General features: G+C 34.6%; 1 protein-coding gene across 3 annotated transcripts in view; it reads right to left on the bottom strand.

Moving 5' to 3' along the window:
* The window catches only part of LOC122809198 (alpha-tectorin-like), a 919,437-nt gene that overhangs the window by 185,170 nt on the left and 714,267 nt on the right, over positions 1-20,000 (bottom strand). The gene's annotated exons all lie outside the window — the stretch shown is intronic.

Raw genomic sequence — 20,000 nt, 5'->3', positions numbered from 1 at the left:
TACCTGGGAAAGACTGATACAGGATTACTAGCTAGTCCCCCTTTTGCCCAGACTATAAGGTAGTTATCACTGCCACCAGCCATGTCCTTACCAGCTACTTTAAGGCCCTTAATAAACGGTGTCCAATCTTACTGTGCAATGTGACTATTAATACAAATGGTAGTTTGACCAAGAGCAAGGCTATTAGGAGTGGCCTACAGTGTCACAACATATGCAAATAGTCTCTGAACTTAACTATGTCTCACAAATATCAGCTACAATGAAAGGTTTAAATATATTTAATAATAATAAAAAAACAAGAAAATACTCAGTATATGATCACAGTAACATCAGAGTTCAAAATCACAGGCAATATTTAAAACAACATTGCAGGACAGTATCAAATAAACAAAGAAAACATACTTCCCTATATTCCCGAAAGAATCTAAGAGAATTACAATACCCTAGTTAACTTACTTACAGAACAACAAGGCAGATGCAGTGGATGGATGTTCTTGTCAGGTCAAAAACAAAATGCAAAATGCTATCTCTCTCTCGGAGACTTCATAAATTGATCTCCCAAATATTACTGCTGGGATAGCTTGCAGGATGACATCACTTCTTGTCATCTTAGCCTATCCCAGGTGAAACCCCACACTGATGCAGCTGGTAATACGCAGCACCTACCTGTGAAAATACATAGATCTCAGATCTTTTTGCAAATGGTGGATGTCATAAAATAATTTACATTCCACCACATTTAAAGATAATACAAAAAAATTCTAGTTCTAGACATTATGTCTCCTGTTGCACTATAACATCTCTTTTTATGGCCCAGTCATAAAGTAATTCAATCTCAACTATTCTTTGAAGTTAGCTTCTTGTGTTGTAGTTTCCATTGTTAAAATATATACAACTAAACAATCACAGTAGTGTATACACATTTCTGCTCAGTACTTTACAAAATATCTCTTCAGCACAAATGTACAATATGACATACAGTTCTAATATATCTGTAACACAAGCATCTTACATGAAGCATGTTGTGATTCACAAATGACACATAACCATTTACAAAATTTCAGACAGCTGTGCTGGCAGTATCTCCCTTCTGTTGTACTTCTATATAGAACATGTTAATATTCACAAATGACATAATTATTTTCAAAATTCCAGCTAGCTGGTCTGGCAATATCTCCTTTTGTTACACTTCTATATAAATCATATTAATATTCACAAATGACATATAATTATTTACAAAATTCCAGCTACCTGGGCTGGCAGTATCTCCTTTCATGACAACAATATTTCAAAAATCAAGTACAGATATTTTCACTCGCAATGTTTTATGTTACATTACAAAACATCAAGTACAAATATTATAAATCACAAATTATACGACTCCCAATTAATATTCAAAAACATGCACGCTGATTGGTCAGCATGCATGTTGTAAATCAGAGTTATAGTAATGGAAAAAGGTCCGGTCGCCCGGACTTTTTCCATTACTATAACTTTTTTTTAACAGCAATGGAGAACGCAAGATCTCCATTGCTTCACACCGTCTCGCTATGTTAAACGAGTTTAACATAGCGAGACAGCTTTAAAAAAAAGCAACGGAGATTCTCCGTTGCTTTTTTAAAGCTGTCTCACTATGTTAAACTCCTTTAACATAGCGAGACAGTTTGTAAAGAGCAACGGAGATCTTGCTTTCTCCATTGCTTTTGCCCACAGCTCTGATGCACTGCGAAGGCATACACATGCGCAGTACATCAGAACTGCTGCAGAATAACAGACAGCTGCGGAAGGGCAGCAAGAAGGCATTATACAATGCCATTATTTAAGAAAAGTAATTCTTTTTTTCTTAAATAATGTCATTGTATAATAGCAATAACCCACTTCTGGGTGTGGGTAATGCTGGATTTACCCACGGTTGGCTTTGTTTGGTCACGAGGGTGAAGGGCTTCACCCTCGTGACCAAACCACACCAACTGTGGGTAAATCCAGCATTACCCACACCCAGGCGTGGGCTATTGCCATAGTATCATGTGATTCATATGAGTGAAAACATGTTGTAATCAGAAAAACATAGAACATATGTTTCATAGTAGAGTGCAATAAAAAACAATAACATGAGTTGAAGAGAATATGCGTGGAAAACCTCAATAGTCACATTATTTATTACATAGATTAATGACACCTAAGACAATTCTAATAAGATATTTAAAGAGGTAAGAGAGAGTACATGGTTAGAGACAGTGAGATGAAACTGAGTAATATCTTCGTATTAGAGTGGTGTTCATGTTATAGTTATAGAAGGAAACAGGAAGAAGGATGGAGAGAAGCAGATTATAGGAAAAGTGCAGGATAAGGTGTTTTCAGGTAGCTTAGGTGAGTAGGGAGGAAAGAGAAAGAGGAAGAGGAAATGTCTGCAGAGATGAATTAAATAAGGTAAGGTTGTGGGGAAAACAAAAAGGAGTGGTGAAGGAAGCTGGAGACAATTGTGAAGTGTGATCTAGGTTGAAGGGGGCGAGTGACGTATAGTGAGTAAGTTCAGCCAGGGTTGGCACAGAAGCAGGTCCAAGATTTTGTAAGGTATTCTTTTACAGAGCATTTAGAGGTGGGTAGGATAGAAATAGTTCTGGTGGTTAGAGGTAAGGAGTTCCATTTTTTGCTGCTGAATATGAGTATAGGCTTTGTCCAGGGAACTCATTCAGATTATTTATGGTGAGAAGTTGTTTGTCTTCCCATCTAAGATTTCTTACTGGAAAATACATGTTGATTAAAGGGTAAGAACTGGGCGGGCTTAGGAGAGGTGTAGGGGGAGTTCCAGCCAGCTCTGAGTATGCAGAGCTTACAGAAATGGATAAAAGGGGACAAATTAGTAGCAAACTTGGCAATTTTGTTGTAGCAGCTTTCAATTTGTTTTTTTATGGAGTATTGTAAATTAGTTAGAATTGGTGCTCCAAAGAGTAGGAGGCTAGAAGTTAGGTTTTCAAGTAATTTTTGTGGGTGTGCTCAGAAAATATTGGCTCCTGTATACCATGCCTAGTTTTGATGTTTTTTTTTTATATTGCTTTGGATTTGAAGGTCAAATTTAAGATTATTACCTACTATGACTCCTAATAGTTTGGTATGCTAGACTAATTTGATTTCAGTTCCATTTACTGAAAATATTTTGAAAGACACTTTGTTAGGGGTGTGGGTTTTGGGGTAAAGAGGCTGTCTGCTTTTAGGTGGGTTGAGTGGGGTTTATGCTGTTATATTTTTGTGGGGTTGAGTAGGAGTTGTGCTGTTATAAACCAGGTTTGAATGGAGATGACAGCTTTTTGAGTGATTTTGTGGAGGTATGTTAAGGTGTTTGAAGAGTAGACAATGGTAGAGTCATCTGCATATTGAATCAAGGTACCTTCACAAGAAGATGAATGCAGCTTATTGATAAAAAATATTGAAGAGTAGAGAACCAAGGATGGATCCTTGTGGAACTCCTGTGAAAGTGGGAAGGTATGGAAATATGAATCTTTGCCATTTTTTAACTTGCTGTCTGTTGGAAAGGTAGCTAGAGAACCATTGAAAAGATGGAGATGCTAGACCCAGAGTGGAAAGTTGATTGAGGAATTTACTATAAGAGACCATGTCAAAGGCTTTTGATAGATCTAGAAATACTGCAGACATAAGTTTATTAGAGCTGTGAGCTTGATTGACAGTGTCTGTAAATGATAGTAATGCAACTGAGGTGCTGTGGTCTGGTCGAAATCCATGTTGCGTATTGGTGATTAGCTTATTTTGTAAGAGATATTGGAGAAATTGTTGATGAATATATCTTTTAAGAATTTTAGAGAGGGGACATAATGGCTATAGGACAGAAGTTTGTAGTATCAGTGGAATCACCTCCTTTATGTAAGGGGGTAATGTGTGCCATTTAGCACAAGTTAGGTATACAGGATTCTTTTATTCATCTATTAATAAGAATGCTGATTGCATACGTTATTGCATGTGCAGCTAGATTTAAGTATTCCAAGGAAGGTTGTCAGCTGAGGAGAAACAAGGTTTTAATTTAAGTGAAAGCTTTTCTATGAGAGATAAAGAAACTGGTTGAAAGGTAAAGTGGGTGGAGTTGTCTGCATGTGTATTAGAGAGGTGCAAATAGGTGAGTTTTTTGAAGATAATATGCTAGGGTCAAAGGTAGGGGAAGTTGGCTGTGTGGAAGGGGGTGTTAGGTGAGTTTGAGGTTAAGCTGGCTATGCATTCTATGAAGTATGTATTGAAATAGGTAGTTATTTGAAGAAGGGGAATGTCTGGATATGGACTGGGATGCGTTTTTGTACCTGAGCTGATGAGAGATGATATAGATGACCAGAATTTTTTTAGGGTTGTTTTTATGATATATATATATATATATATATATATATACATATATATATATATATATATATATATATATATATATATATATATATATATATATATATTTTTTTTTTTTTCTGTGATATTTGGTCATGTATTCTTTTTTGTCAGCTTTTTAGATTGATTTCCATTTTGTCAAGTGTCGAGATAATGTCCATGTAGTGTTTCCTAGGAAAATCACTGTACAGCAGGGTGAAGATTCTTCTTTTTCTCACTGCTGAGCAGTCTTTGAGTTGGTATATTGATTTTAACAGGGGTGTTGGGGTTAGAAGTGGGTCTTGACTCTCTATAAAAACACTTCTGTTTTGTTTCTTTTTTTGATGATGCATTGTGCATTTAGGATCACTGGAAATGTGACTAAGTACAGATCTCTTTCAATGTTGCTTTGAAGCGCATGGAATGCCTACAACAATTTAAAGGTAGACCATTAAACCTAACATACTCATTGTGGAAGCCACCTTTCCATTGACTGGCAAGCCTGTGTTACTGGCAACAAACATGACCAGAAATATCTTGACTTCATCTATGCCAACTCGCCAGACGAAATACTTCCATTTCCCAACAAAGGTGCAAAGCTTATCAATCTATTCCTTATTAGCATATTCCCTACTTGTAGCACCTCTGTATGCCACCCCCCCACACTTAACATCTGTTCCCCTAGCAGTGACCTTCTCCCTTAAACCCTTGTTGTCACTCCAAAAAAATCCCACAATCTTTAAGCATTGCTCTTAAACAAACTCCTTCTATTACCCTGATCTCCTCGATAACCACAAATAGCATAGTTTCCCAATAACCCTAATACTATGCCACTATTAATTCTTATAAATTCTAGTTCTTTATGGATGGCTGTATTTAAGTACATGTTGTCATCCAGTGGAAGAATAGAAGCATATAGACTATTAATCCATTATGGTGATACAAGCTATACAAGAAAAAGGGGAAAAAAAAGATTAAGAAAAATCTCTGCCCCCTCAAGTCAACATATCAGTAGGAAATCCAAAACCAGTAAGAAAAACCCTCAAACATACTATTATGAAATGCAAGGCCCACTCTGAAATTAGGGTAAAGAAAACTTAAACATAATCACAAGGTATTCTTTAGCTGTATTAGTAAACTTGGAAGGGAAATGCTCGACTGTACCGATTTTTTATTTCACTGTACCTACTCAGAGCCAGATGTAACAGCCAATGTTCTTGCTGACAGATTCAGTTCTAATTTTACTTCACCTACACAGTACACTCTTCCCCAACCCAAAGTCTCAGAGTCAACTTTCCTAACCTTTCTCTTCAAAACTAAGAAAACTAGCTCCATGGGCACCAACAGCATTCTAGGCTGTTTACTGCCAAGTGCTAGGTGTTACCTAGATATACGCCTTCTCAAATTCTTTAAGATAAGTATCTCTACAAGTAATGCCTCAGATGTGCAAATAATTACCATAGTAGTTCGACTATACAAGAGTGGGCCCACAACTGACTCTGATAATTATACTCATACTATACTCATCAGTATTATGGAAAGTATTTTATTGTGTATATATATATATATATATATATATATATATATATATATATATATATATATATATGTACACGGCACAAATATTACCTCATGCCCAGGAGTATTTGAGCGAGTTCCTAGAAGTCCTTCCAACCTGTACCATACACAACCCCAGCTGCCTTTCTGAACTTCTAAATGCACATCTGTATATTTTGCAGATTGAATTTTACATTTAATAGTATATGTATGGTTGTGTGGTTATATATTTTAATGTAAAATAGTTAGTTCCTCCACCCATTTTAATACTTTGACAGCTGTGCAGGGTTATAGTGTTTTAACTGTGTGGAAGTTTGGTCTGAAATTTTCTGCTTAGACATTTAAGGGACTCTTTGTTAAACTGTGATATGCTGTTAAACCACTCCAGTTTGTAAACAGGTGCTTACACTATACCATGCCATATATATCAGTAGCACAAACATACTGCTTCACAAACATGCATACTGCTTTCTATGTAATGCAGCTGCAATAATATAGCAACACCAGGATCTTTAAGACTCATGTGACAAGAATAATATTCCCCATCATTGATTTTGCTGATCATGTGTTTGTAGCACCTTAAAATATGTAGCAACTCCCAAGAACTGAAAAAAATGAATAAATAATGTATTTAAGAAGTATTCCTCCCCACTCCTCATGATTTTTTATAAGCTGGTGTAGCTGATAATTTTCATGTTGCATTTATTTCACTGTGTTTCTTTAGTAATTCTGTGTGTTTTTTATTTCGATTTAAAATGCTTTTGTAATCATGCAGTGCTTTAACTTTCTCTACTGTTTTGGTATAATTTTTTCATCTCACATTTACCTCATAGGTCCATTCATGAGTGCATATAATCTGAATCTTAGGCTGAATGGCTGCTTATTGCTGCTATAGCAAATGTTTTGGCTCCATGTTATTCACTTCCTGTCTCTTCTACTTTGCCTCATTTTCTTTGTGGAATTTGCACTTTCACTTTGTTCAAGAGATTATGTTTTTACCTTTTACAGTTCATGATCAAGCAATGTTCTTACATTTTAAGTTTTTAGTGTTTTTTGTACTGTGGGTGGCCACAGTGGTGCAGCGGTTAGCGTTGCAGCCTCACAGTGAGAGGTTTTCCGGTTCGATCCTCGGCTGGGGTGCCCTCTGTGCAGAGTCTGTATGTCCTCACTGTGGTCGTGTGGGTTTCCTCCAGGGGCTCTGGTTTCTTCCCAAAGACATGCTGCAGGTGGATTGGACACTCTAAATTGTCCCTAGGTGTGTGTACGTGTGTGCCTCCTGTGGAAGGTTGGGTGCCGGGCTGGCAACTCGACACCGTTAAACTCCACTGCCAATCAAGAGCAGACAGGTGATCTGCTGTGGTGACCCCTAACTGGGAACAAGTTGAAAGAAGCAGTGTTTTTCTTACTGTACAGATTGATTAATCCATACCAGAGACCAGATTCAGGTTTTGTTCTATTTCTTTTTTTTAATTTTTATTAATACTTAATGTATTTCAGTTTGAGATCTAGTGTTTGATGTTTTTTTTTCCTGATTGATTTTTTGAGTATTTCTGCATTTGAAATGTTTCCCTGCTAAATAACTATTCAAAATTATGACTATTTGTTGGATTTTGAAGCCTGTGATGGAGTAAGAATGTATAGTGGAACGTGAAGTCGAGGTGGACTGCACTAGATTTTTTTCCATGCATGGAACAGATTTGATGCTAGAAAGTTAGGTAGATAGAAATATGATTGGTCAGATTTCTTTGCCTACTTTACTAGCATGTATAACATATAACTATATAATTGTTTATATATATATATATATATATATATATATATATATATATATATATATATATGGATTCACTTTAGAAGCTCAAAATACTGAAATATCGAAATTCAGTATTTCGAGCCCATAAAGTGGAATCCTGAGAACAGCGAAAGCTCAGAAGCGCAAAATTCAAAACCTCGAATACCAGCGGATTTGAATTTCGTGCTTCTGAGGTTTCACTGTGGTTATAGATACAGGTAGGTATTATGTGTGTGTGTGTTAAGGGTTTTGGGAAGGGGCTGTGGTGTATGTCAGTGTGTTTTGTTGCTGTGATGTGTGTGTGTGTGAGGAGAATGTAGCTTGTGTGGTGGTGTTTTATGTGTGTTTGTGTCTAGTGCGGCCTCCAAGTGAGAAGATTTAAGTAGGGGTGTGTGGGGGGCACAGTATCTAGTAGATAGCTTGTGTTTGTGTGTGTGAGTGTGTGTGTGTGTGTGTGTGTGTGTGTGTGTGTGTGTGTGTGTGTGTGTGTGTGTGTGCAGTAGAAGAGCAAAATTCAAAATCTCCGGTGTACGAGATTTTGAATTTCATGGTTCTGAGTTTTCATGGTTTCAAATATTTGACTTTATAGCTTTGAAATACTGAATTTTGATATTTCAGTATTTTGAGGATATAAAGTGAAGCTATATATATATATATATATATATATATATATATATATATATATATATATATATGGTTCCCTATCAGAAGTCTGAAACACTATAAGCTTGAAAATCAAAATCCTGAAACCAAAAGCCTGAAAATTCAAAATCCCGAAAACCCAAAATCCTGAAACTCAAAATCCTGAAAACACAAAATGGACATACTGACGTCATTGTGGCTTTGCTATTGTTAGCCCTGTGGTGTTAGGTCATGCGTTGGGTTCAGGTCAGTGTGCGGTTGGTTTTATGTTAGGGTTAGGGGCGGTTTAAGTGAGTTAGGGTTAGGGCGCAGGTTAGGCATGTATGCAATAGTGACAAATATTGGGGTTAGGGGTGGTTTAAGTGAGTTAGGGTTAGGGCGCGGGTCAGGTGAGTGTGCGATAGTGACGGACCTTAGGGTTAGGGTTAGGGTCAGGGTCAGTTGGTAGATATTAGTGTCTTTATAGTGACATATTAGCATTATTTGTGTTTTCAGGATTTTGTGTTTCAGGATTTTGGGTTTTCGGGATTTTGAATTTTCAGGCTTTTGGTTTCAGGATTTTGATTTTCAAGCTTATAGTGTTTCAGGCTTCTGAAAGGGAACTATATATATATATATATATATATATATATATATATATATATATGTATGTATACACACATATATAAAACATAGCTGGCCTTAGGCATAGGACAACTAGGCAGCTGTGCCTAGGGCACTGCTCTAGCAAGGGTGCATTTTCTGTAATATGGATGGTATAGTTAGACTAGGATGGGGGCACAGGGTGGTGTTGGGGGGGTACTGTGGAGACCTTATACCTAGGGCACCAGTTGACCAAAGGCTGAGAGAGAGATAGATATAGATATAAACAGAATGACACACACACACACACACACACACACACACACACACACAGAAAATACATATTTAAATGTGCTATGAATATATATTTTTTTATCAAACATCTTGCTGCATCAACAGAGTTTAATTATTTAAGTGATGTGTCCTCACAGGATTATCTGCATAATAGCACATCATCACCTCCGTTAAAATTCTCTTAAACTTACTATGCCTATGTTTCTCAGTAAAAATTAAAGCAACATTTCCCATGTTACACAAGAAAAACATAGACAGATTCGGAACACCAAAATACCGTAACCTAACAAAACCACCCCCATCTCACACCCACAATTAATTTAAAAGAACAATGAAAATACAATTAAAAAGAAAAGAAAGTAATATGTGAACTGCATTTCCCATTTGCTAAGAACTAAAAAGAAAAATAAATCACTTCACATAAAACAGACACAATTTACTTCAAAAACACTACCTACTTCAACATGGAAGTATAGTTAAGTTATACATTTAATAAAAAGTCCAGAAACCAAAGAACAGTCCAAGGTTTAGATAAGCAATTTCATTCCTATTTTATTTCAACATGGAACTTCATCAGATAAAAGTCATAACAGTAACACTGTACTTAAATCACAAAGCAACCAACCACTAAGTTCCTTGAAAAAGCCCCTAATTAACTCTTAAAGCAACAATTCACTAAGTATTCAAAACTAAATTAATGTAGTTGGGACAACTAACATTACTTACAACATTTCTTGTAATTATTAAACAAATTATACCACTTAATCACAAATACCTATTTTTAACATACATAAACTAAAAAAAAAAAAACAATCACTGAGAAACTTTAGAGATAGTTTTTTATTTTGTGTATGCTAAAATGTGTATTTATAAACCTTGGGCTGTTGTTTGGTTTACTAGTGGTTGTTGATAGCATTTTTCTTACTTTTTTAATTATAAATTTAACACAACCCAGATGTATAAGTAGGGATGGGGATGAGGGAAGCCACTCTGTATGCAAGGTGTCAGGGGTATGATTGGCAGATGATGATTGCTGATAATTGCTTTTACAATCAAAGCTGAAACTTCACAGCTCTGTATGTAGTAGCATGCAGTACCAACACTCAGGACTGAAGCACTTTAGTTTTCCTTTTCCTGTGCCATTTAAGTTGTAGCTTGGTCTTTGGGTCTTCCAACATCTTGTGTGGTTTCCTGTTCCTGTGTCCTCAACAGCTTTTAGTTGAGAACCACCAAAAAGTATAACAAGTAGCTTATTATACTACTAAAATACATCAAAAAATTAATGAAAGTTACAAAAATTGCCTACAGACTTGTTCAGTAGATAAATTACTTAATTGCCCAGGAAATTCAAGATCAATAAGAAACAATAATTCAAACCTAGAAAGGGGATAGACTGGATAAATGGAATATAAATAGCTCTCCTTGCTTCCATCTCCAAATGAGGAATACTCTGTCTTATAATGTGGAACAAATGTGCAAAATATGAAACATTTGCTAACGGCTTACTAACAACTTTAGCTAAGAAGCTCATTGGATGGTTAAAATGTGCAATTTTTTACTTATAAAAAAATCTTTTGCTGAATAAATATGATTCATTTCTCTTTATTATGGATATCAGTTAAAAAATTCCTAACACTGAATATGTGGCAGATGCTTTCAATATAGAACTTTGAGGAACATGAACTTTTTAATACTCCAAATGAGGAACATTCCTCATAATAAGGAATACTTGAGAGATATGGAAATCTATCAGTCGGTGATTTGTGTAACAAATTAAATACATTATACTCTAGGATTAATCACAATATTGTTCCCAACTAGTATACACATACACGGTGTCACCAATAAGTGCATGCATGATACCTCTTCTAGTTGTAATGATAAAAATGGATTTATTGCAAGAAATTAAAAACCACTGAACTGTGTTTAGCACTTTCACCCACCAAAGTGAGGGCTTCTTCAGAATACATTTGAAAACAACCAACACAACTTAAATTAGAAAATTGGCGTAAAAAAATGGCATGTAAAGCCGTATGCATATCATTCACTTTCTTGTACTAATGATAAGTGGATCAACATATAACTGTACTTCATACTAAACAAATCGTCTGTAAACTGAGTACATTAAATTCGTATCTGTTACACTTGTACAACAAAGTCATAGTGTCACTCGTAGCAATGATTCATACTTAGTACAAAATTTTGTCACTAAAACATTTCATCACAGCAATATATAATAACATCCTACAATTGTAAAAAAGTATTAAAAAAATAAAAAATAATCAAAAATAACTGTATGTCATACCATGTATGCATAATTAAACAAAATGACTATAAATCTGACTCTAAATTAATTTGTCATTCAGAATACATACATCCACTACTTAAAACACCACTATGATCTATCTAAAATACTATTTCAGTTATATTAATGCAATGTAAAATTCCTTAAAAATGTATAATTCATAAACTATACTACTTGAGGAAATAGTAAGATTGAACTCACAAACATGAATCTATTGCATCTCCAGAATGGTTTTGCAAGAAATGAAATCATTGAGTCCAGGTGGATTCACTGCATCTAAATATAGTTGCCACAAAGTTTCCTTAAAACCTAACAGGGTTTTATAGCCACACCCTCGAGGGTCTAAATGGATGATTTCCAATATAGCAAACCGAAATTCATGGGAATCTCCCATCTTCTTAGTATGTCTGTATAATGCATTTCTGGTATCTTTCCCTCTTATACTATAAATGTGGTCATATATCCGTTTTCTAAAACATCTCTCGGTTTTACCTATGTAAAATTCCAAACATTTGGTACACTTAGCCAAATATATAAGCATTTTGGTGTTACAATTACCACTTTTAAATTTCACTATAGTGTGGACTTCATTTTCTATTGTTATTTTAACTGTTTCTAAGATATATGCACATTGGTTACACATCCCACATTTTGTTGTATGTTTCCTTTTGTCTTTATAAATCCCTGTTGTTGATGTTGTCTGATGATGTCTTTCCAGGTACCATCTGATGTTATGCCCCATCTTGAACACAATTCTTGGTTTTACTCCTATAATATCTTTCCAACTAGGGTCCCCCAACATCAAAAACCAGTATTTAGTTAATATATTAATTACCTGCTCTACCTCCAAATTATAAGTAAGTATACAAGATCGCTGGTATTTGATGGTTTAATTTTCACCATATTTGTGTTTATTTCTTCCTTCATTTAGTCTGAATCTGTTAACTTCTCCGGAACCCAATAGAGGTTTGTATTTATTCCCCCATTCTACCATGACATATTGTCCTATTTTTTGCATCATCTCAATGGGATACCCTCTCTCTTGAAACAAATGAGTTATAAAAGTAATTTCATCAACCATGTCAGTGTAATGGGAGGTCATCTGTGCAGCCTGTATGCATTGTGCCTTAAATATATTATACTTCAATTTCTCAGGATGACAACTCCCATATTCTAGGTAATCATTAGAAAAAGTGCTCTTCCGATGTATACGGGATTTCATTTCCCCTCCATGTCTATAAATAAATGTGTCTAGGTAAGGTAAACCTACTTGAATATAGGTATGAGTGAATTTCAAGAATTTACTACTGTTGTTAATAAAATCTATAAAACTATATAGATTCTCGATACTGTCGTCCGATAGAATATAAATATCATCTAGGAATCTGGAATAATGCCTGATTCTTTTAAAATATTCACTACGGAATAGAATGGTATCCTCCCAATCTAGCATTACCAAATTTTCAAAAATGGGTGCACAGGCTGCACCCATTGCCACTCCCCTAGTTTGACGGAAGTGTTCACCTTCCTAATAAATAAAATTGTTGTCTAACACAATTGACATACACTCCATAATCAAATAAATTTTATCCCAATCAAAATTAATATGTCTCATGATGCTGTTACAGAGGGCATCCAAACCATCTTGTTTAGGGATACATGAAAATAAATCTATAACATCTATAGTGACAACTGTGTATTCTCATTTGCATTTATTTGTCGGATAGTTGCTTAGAAATTCCCATGAATCCTTTACCATATGAACTATCTTGTCATAAATAGGTTTTAGCCAGATATCTATTGTTTTGCCTATTGGATACGTTTTAGATTTGCTGCCAGAAACAATAGGTTGAAGGGGTGGGTCTGATATGTTCTATGAACTTTCAGTATACCTACTAAGGTCGCTAATCTGGAAATTTGACTTTCAAAAATTAAATGTCTCATCAATTATGGTTCTACCATCAATTCCTCTACCTCATATATGAGTCTATACGCTTGGCTATGCATTAACCTCATTATTAAATATTATAGATTCAATTTTTCCGATGTAAAATATCATAAATACTGGTTTTGATGTTGTTAGGACCTAGTTGAGTTGGAATGATATTATAAAAGTAAGAATTGTGATCAGGATGGGGCATAACATCAAATGGTACCTGGAAAGACACATCAACACGTAACATCAATAACAGGGATTTATAAAGACAAACAAAAAACAACATGAAAAATGTGGATCTTAGCACCTGAAAAAGTTAACAAATAAAAAAAAAAAGTCCACTAGTGAACACTAAAAGTGGTAATTGTAACACCAAAATGCATATATATCTGGCTAAGTGTACCAAATGTTTGGGATTTTACATAGGTAAAACCGAGATGTTTTAGAAAACGGATATATGACCACATTTATAGTATAAGAAGGAAAGATACCAGAAATGCATTATACAGACATACTAAGAAGATGGGAGATTCCCATGAATTTAGGTTTGCTATATTGGAAATCATCCATTTAGACCCTCGAGGGTGTGGCTATAAAACCCTGTTAGGTTTTAAGGAAACTTGGTGGCAACTATATTTAGATGCAGTGAATCCACCTGGACTCACTGATTTCATTTCTTGCAAAACCATTCTGGAGATGCAATAGATTCATGTTTGTGAGTTCAATCTTACTATTTCCTCAAGTAGTATAGTTTATGAATTATACATTTTTAAGGAATTTTACATTGCATTAATATAACTGAAATAGTATTTTAGATAGATCATAGTGGTGTTTTAAGTAGTTGATGTATGTATACTGAATGACAAATTAATTTAGAGTCAGATTTATAGTCATTTCATTTAGTTACACATACATGGTATGGCATACAGTTATTTTTGATTATTTTTGATTTTTTAACATTTTTTGCAATTGTAGGATGTTATTATATATTCCTGTGATGAAATGTTTTAGTGACAAAATTTTGTACTAAGTATGAATCATTGCTACAAGTGACACTATGACTTTGTTGTACAATTGTAGTAGATATGAATTTAATGTACTCAGTTTACAGCCGATTTGTTTAGTATGAAGTACAGTTATATGTTGATCCACTTACCATTAGTACAACAAAGTGAATGATATGCATACGGCTTTAAATGCCATTTTTTTTGGCGCCAATTTTCTAATTTAAGTTGCTTTGGTTGTTTTCAAATGTGTTCTGAAGAAGCTTTCACTTTGGTGGGTGAAAGCACTAAACACAGTTCTTTGGTTTTTAATTTCTTGCAATAAATCCGTTTTTATCATTACAACTAGAAGAGGTATCATGTACTTATTAGTGACACCGTGTATGTGTATACTAGTTGGGAGCAATATTGTGGTTATTCAGTTGTTGTTTTACCATGGATGTCATCGGTGACAATGCACCTCAAAATAGAGAAATGGAGCAAGATGAATTTACAAAACTGTGAGCTGAAGTAACTTCCTTAAAAACAGAGATCAGTAGGATCTTGGAATTAGTATTAGATTTTACACGGGCGAGTGTAAAATCAGACAGGGTCACAACAGGTACTGAAAATGAATGTGAACCTTCACAAGCCATGTTTTCCAACAGCAGCAATAACAGTGAACCTGCCACATCAAAAAACATTGATGTTGTCAATCCGGGCAAGGATCCTAATGATCACCGGAGCATTACATCACATATTTTTCATCAAGGAGAGGTTAATGACAGTTTTAACATACCTAATGGGCAAGGAACAGGGTTCAGGTAAACTCTGATAGATATGGAGAATGCTTTTGAGATTACGGAACAACTGAATAGCAGCAAAGCCAATATCTCAGACTTTACCTTTGATTTTTCTTTGTACGAAGTGGATGAGGAAGCTATTCGTACTGGTGCCAAACCGAAGAGAGTTCAACCCCAGAAAACATATTCTACAGCGGTGGGAAAAACTAGCTTACAACAAAAAGGTACTGTTTTTTCACAGGCTATATCCTACAACCATTCAGTTGGACAAGGCAATGACACTATGGACACTTGTTTAAACAAATTTTTAACTAATAATTGTAATTTTGACAACGTTTCTACAAAAGGGGATGGTCATTAATCCTCTAATCATTTCAATTTAGGAACTTTAAAGGATATGATTTATCAGTTGGGAAAGAAGTTAAATGCAATCAATGGATTGAAAGCTGATAATGCTTATTTGCACAAATGTTTAAATCTAAAAATTGTTCCCATGGGTTTGAGATTTTTCAAGGTACCAATGGGGATGGATATAAATTATACAAGCATTTCTGAGTTTAATCAATTTTTTTAATGAATGTGGCTTCAATTTTATGAGGCTAATAATAAAATACAATGATGAGAAGCTTTGTAAACTAGTCCAGGATATAGAAATATTACATAACAAGATAATTAATGATTTGTTATTTCCAGAATGGGAGAGATTATATAAAAAAACAATACACTGTAGCAGATAGAAAGATGCAAAGCATCAGTGAAAGAAAACATAAGAAGATTTTAAGGGACATCGAGCAATATAAGAAAGGACAGGCATATAAATGGATATGTGATAAAGAAGGTGAGTTGACAAAAAAACAATGTGCCAAATGGTCAACATACAGGAATTAAGATGCAGGGCAATACACATTATCAGTATGATGATTCACATTTTCATTGGTTAGGGGACAGGCAGGTGAAATCATATGGAAACAAGAATTGAATGGACAGAAACCAGTCAAGGTATTACAAGAAAACCAAACAGAAAAACTGGGGAAAGGGCAAACAGTGGAATTAAACAAGACAACAGAGGAGAATGAAGCAAGACACAACATAACTGTTGAGATTTTCAAATATTCCAGTGCACAGATACAGTTGTCACATTTCAATCTGTTAGCAAAGGGAATGAAATATATACCCAACCCCTTTTTTGACTTGGTAGATTGGTTATGTGAGATAAAAAAGTTTGTAAGAAAAATAAATTTATCTATTTTGTTTAAGGACAGTTTAAAGGTATCAAAAAGTGGTACTACAGATTTTAAAACAAAGAAAAAAAGCACTTTTATTCCTCCCAGTCACCCCTATGTAGACACTTTTGAAAAAGTTAGTGACGTGTGATATATACCAACTTTATCATAAAGTGAAAAATAATAAATCAGGAAGCAATTTAACCAAGGAAGAAATTCAAACATTAAGGGCCCTTCAAATGGATAAGAATATAAGAGTAATGAAGCCAGATAAAGGGGGAGGTGTGGTTATTTATGACAACAATCAACACATCAAAAAAATTTATGATATTTTACATCAGTCGGGAAATTATGAATCTATTTCTCTTAATGAGGTTCATATTGCATATCAGCGTATAGACTCATATATAGAGGAATTTCATATTGATGGTAGAATAACTGATGAGACATTTAATTTTTTGAAAGTCAAATTTCCCAGATTAGCGACCTTAGTAGGTATACTGAAAGTTCATAAGAACATATCAGACCTACCCCTTCGACCTATTGTTTCTGGCAGCAAATCTAAAACGTATCCAATAGGCAAAACAATAGATATCTGGCTAAAACCTATATATGACAAGATAGTTCATATGGTAAAGGATTCATGGGAATTTCTAAGCAACTATCCGACAAATATATGCAAAGAAGGATACACAGTAGTCACTATAGACGTTATAGATTTATTTTTATGCATCCCTAAACAAGATGGTTTAGATACCCTCTGTAACAGCATCATAAGACATACTAATTTTGATTGGGATAAAATTTGTTTGATAATGGAGTATATGACAATTATGTTAGACAACAATTTTATTTATTATTTATTATGAATGTAAACACTTCCGTCAAACTAGGGGAGTGGCAATGGGTGCAGCCTGTGCACCCATTTTTGCAAATTTGGTAATGCTAGATTGGGAGGACACCATTCTGTTCCCTAGTGAATATTTTAAAAGAATCAGGCATTATTCCAGATTCCTAGATGATATTTATGTTCTATGGGATGACAGTATCGAGAATCTATATAGTTTTATAGATTTTATTAACAACAGTAGTAAATTCTTGAAATTCACTCATGCCTATAGTCAAGTAGGTTTACCTTACCTAGGCATATTTATTTATAGACATAGAGGGGAAACAAAATCCCGTATATATCGGAAGAGTACTTTTTCTAATGATTACCTAGAATATGGGAGTTGTCATCCGGAGAAATTGAAGTATAATATAGTTAAGGGACAATGCATACAGGCTGCACAGATGACCTCCCATTACACTGACATGGTTGATGAAATTACTTTTATAACTCATTTGTTTCAAGAGAGAGGGTATGCCATTGAGAAGATGCAAAAAGTAGGACAATATGTCATGGTAGAAAGGGGTAATAAATACAAACCCCTATTGGGTTCCATAGAAGTTAACAGATTAAGACTAAATGAAGGAAGAAATAAACACAAATATGGTGAAAATGAAACTATCCAATACCAGCGATCTTGTACACTTCCTTATAATTTGGAGGTAGAGCAGGTGATCGATACATTAACTAAATACTGGTTTTTGATGTTGGGGGACCCTAGTTGGAATGATATTATAGGAGTAAAACCAAGAATTGTGATCAGGATGGGGCATAACATCAAATGGTACCTGGAAAGACATCATCAGACAACATCAACAACAGGGATTTATAAAGACAAAAGGAAACATACAACAAAATGTGGGATGTGTAACCAATGTATCTTAGAAACAGTTAAAATAACAATAAAAAATGAAGTCCACACTATAGTGAAATTTAAAAGTGGTAATTGTAACACCTAAATACTTATATATCTGGCTAAGTGTACCAAATGTTTGGGATTTTACATAGGTAAAACCGAGATGTTTTAGAAAACGGATATATGACCACATTTATAGTATAAGAAGGAAAGATACCAGAAATGCATTATACAGACATACTAAGAAGATGGGAGATTCCCATGAATTTAGGTTTGCTATATTGGAAATCATCCATTTAGACCCTCGAGGGTGTGGCTATAAAACCCTGTTAGGTTTTAAGGAAACTTGGTGGCAACTATATTTAGATGCAATGAATCCACCTGGACTCAATGATTTCATTTCTTGCAAAACCATTCTGGAGATGCAATAGATTCATGTTTGTGAGTTCAATCTTACTATTTCCTCAAGTAGTATAGTTTATGAATTATACATTTTTAAGGAATTTTACATTGCATTAATATAACTGAAATAGTATTTTAGATAGATCATAGTGGTGTTTTAAGTAGTGGATGTATGTATACTGAATGAGAAATTTAAAGACAGATTTATAGTCATTTTGTTTAGTTATGCATACATAGTATGACATACAGTTATTTTTGATTTTTTTTTTTTTTTAATTTTTTTACAATTGCAGGATGTTATTATATATTCCTGTGATGAAATGTTTTAGTGACAAAATGTTGTACTAAGTATGAGTCTTTGCTACGAGTGATACTATGACTTTGTTGTACAAGTGTAGTAGATATGAATTTAATGTACTCAGTTTACAGCCGATTTGTTTAGTATGAAGTGCATTTATATGTTGATCCACTTACCATTAGTACAACAAAGTGAATGGTATGCATACGGCTTTAAATGCCATTTTTTTTGGCGCCAATTTTCTAATTTAAGTTGTGTTGGTTGTTTTCAAATGTGTTCTGAAGAAGCCCTCACTTTGTTGGGTGAAAGCACTAAACACAGTTCAGTGGTTTTTAATTTCTTGCAATAAATCCATTTTTATCATTACAACTAGAAGAGGTATCGTGCACTTATTGATGACACCGTGTATGTGTATACTCTAGGGTTAGAGACCTCATTTCAGTAGTAATTCACTAAACCTGCAGTACAAAATGTGTGTGTATGTGTGTGAATGTTTGTCTTTATGTGTATGTCTCCCTGTCTGTGTGTTTGTGGGCATGCATCTTCATATACACTAGGGGATGTACTTGATTAAACCTCCCCTGAAACAAGACCAGTCTCCACCACTGAGGCTGGCCTCACCATTTGAGAAACACTGATCTACACCAATCTGACACAAACACATAACCACCCTCCTATACTTGATTGCTTTTCCAATAGATACAAATCCTAACTTTGGGTTTGTTTATATCCCTGCCCTCTTGTGACCTCTGATTTCCATGCATTCTATAATAATGCATATAGTATATACATTTTTCATTTAAAAGTGCATAACAGACAGTAAAACTGAAAATCAACTTTTTTTTAAAAAAGTAATCTTCTTTAAAACACAGAAAGGAATCAATGTTGACTACTGGGTGTACGCAAATTATAGAAAGCACAATTTTCATGAAGTTCCAGGGAAGAATTCCTGTAAAATACTGCAAAGCATCCAAATATCAGAATAGGTGTTGGAGGATTTCTCATTTGTTTTAACAGTTCAGCACATAACACAACTGTGTTTCAGAGTAGGCTAAAAGATGACACTTCTATGTGCT

This window comes from Protopterus annectens, chromosome 8.part0 (assembly GCF_019279795.1).
Source record: "Protopterus annectens isolate FY-2018-M chromosome 8.part0, PAN1.0, whole genome shotgun sequence".
NCBI classification, from domain to species: domain Eukaryota; kingdom Metazoa; phylum Chordata; order Ceratodontiformes; family Protopteridae; genus Protopterus; species Protopterus annectens.
This window is presented reverse-complemented; position numbering and strand designations above follow the sequence as displayed.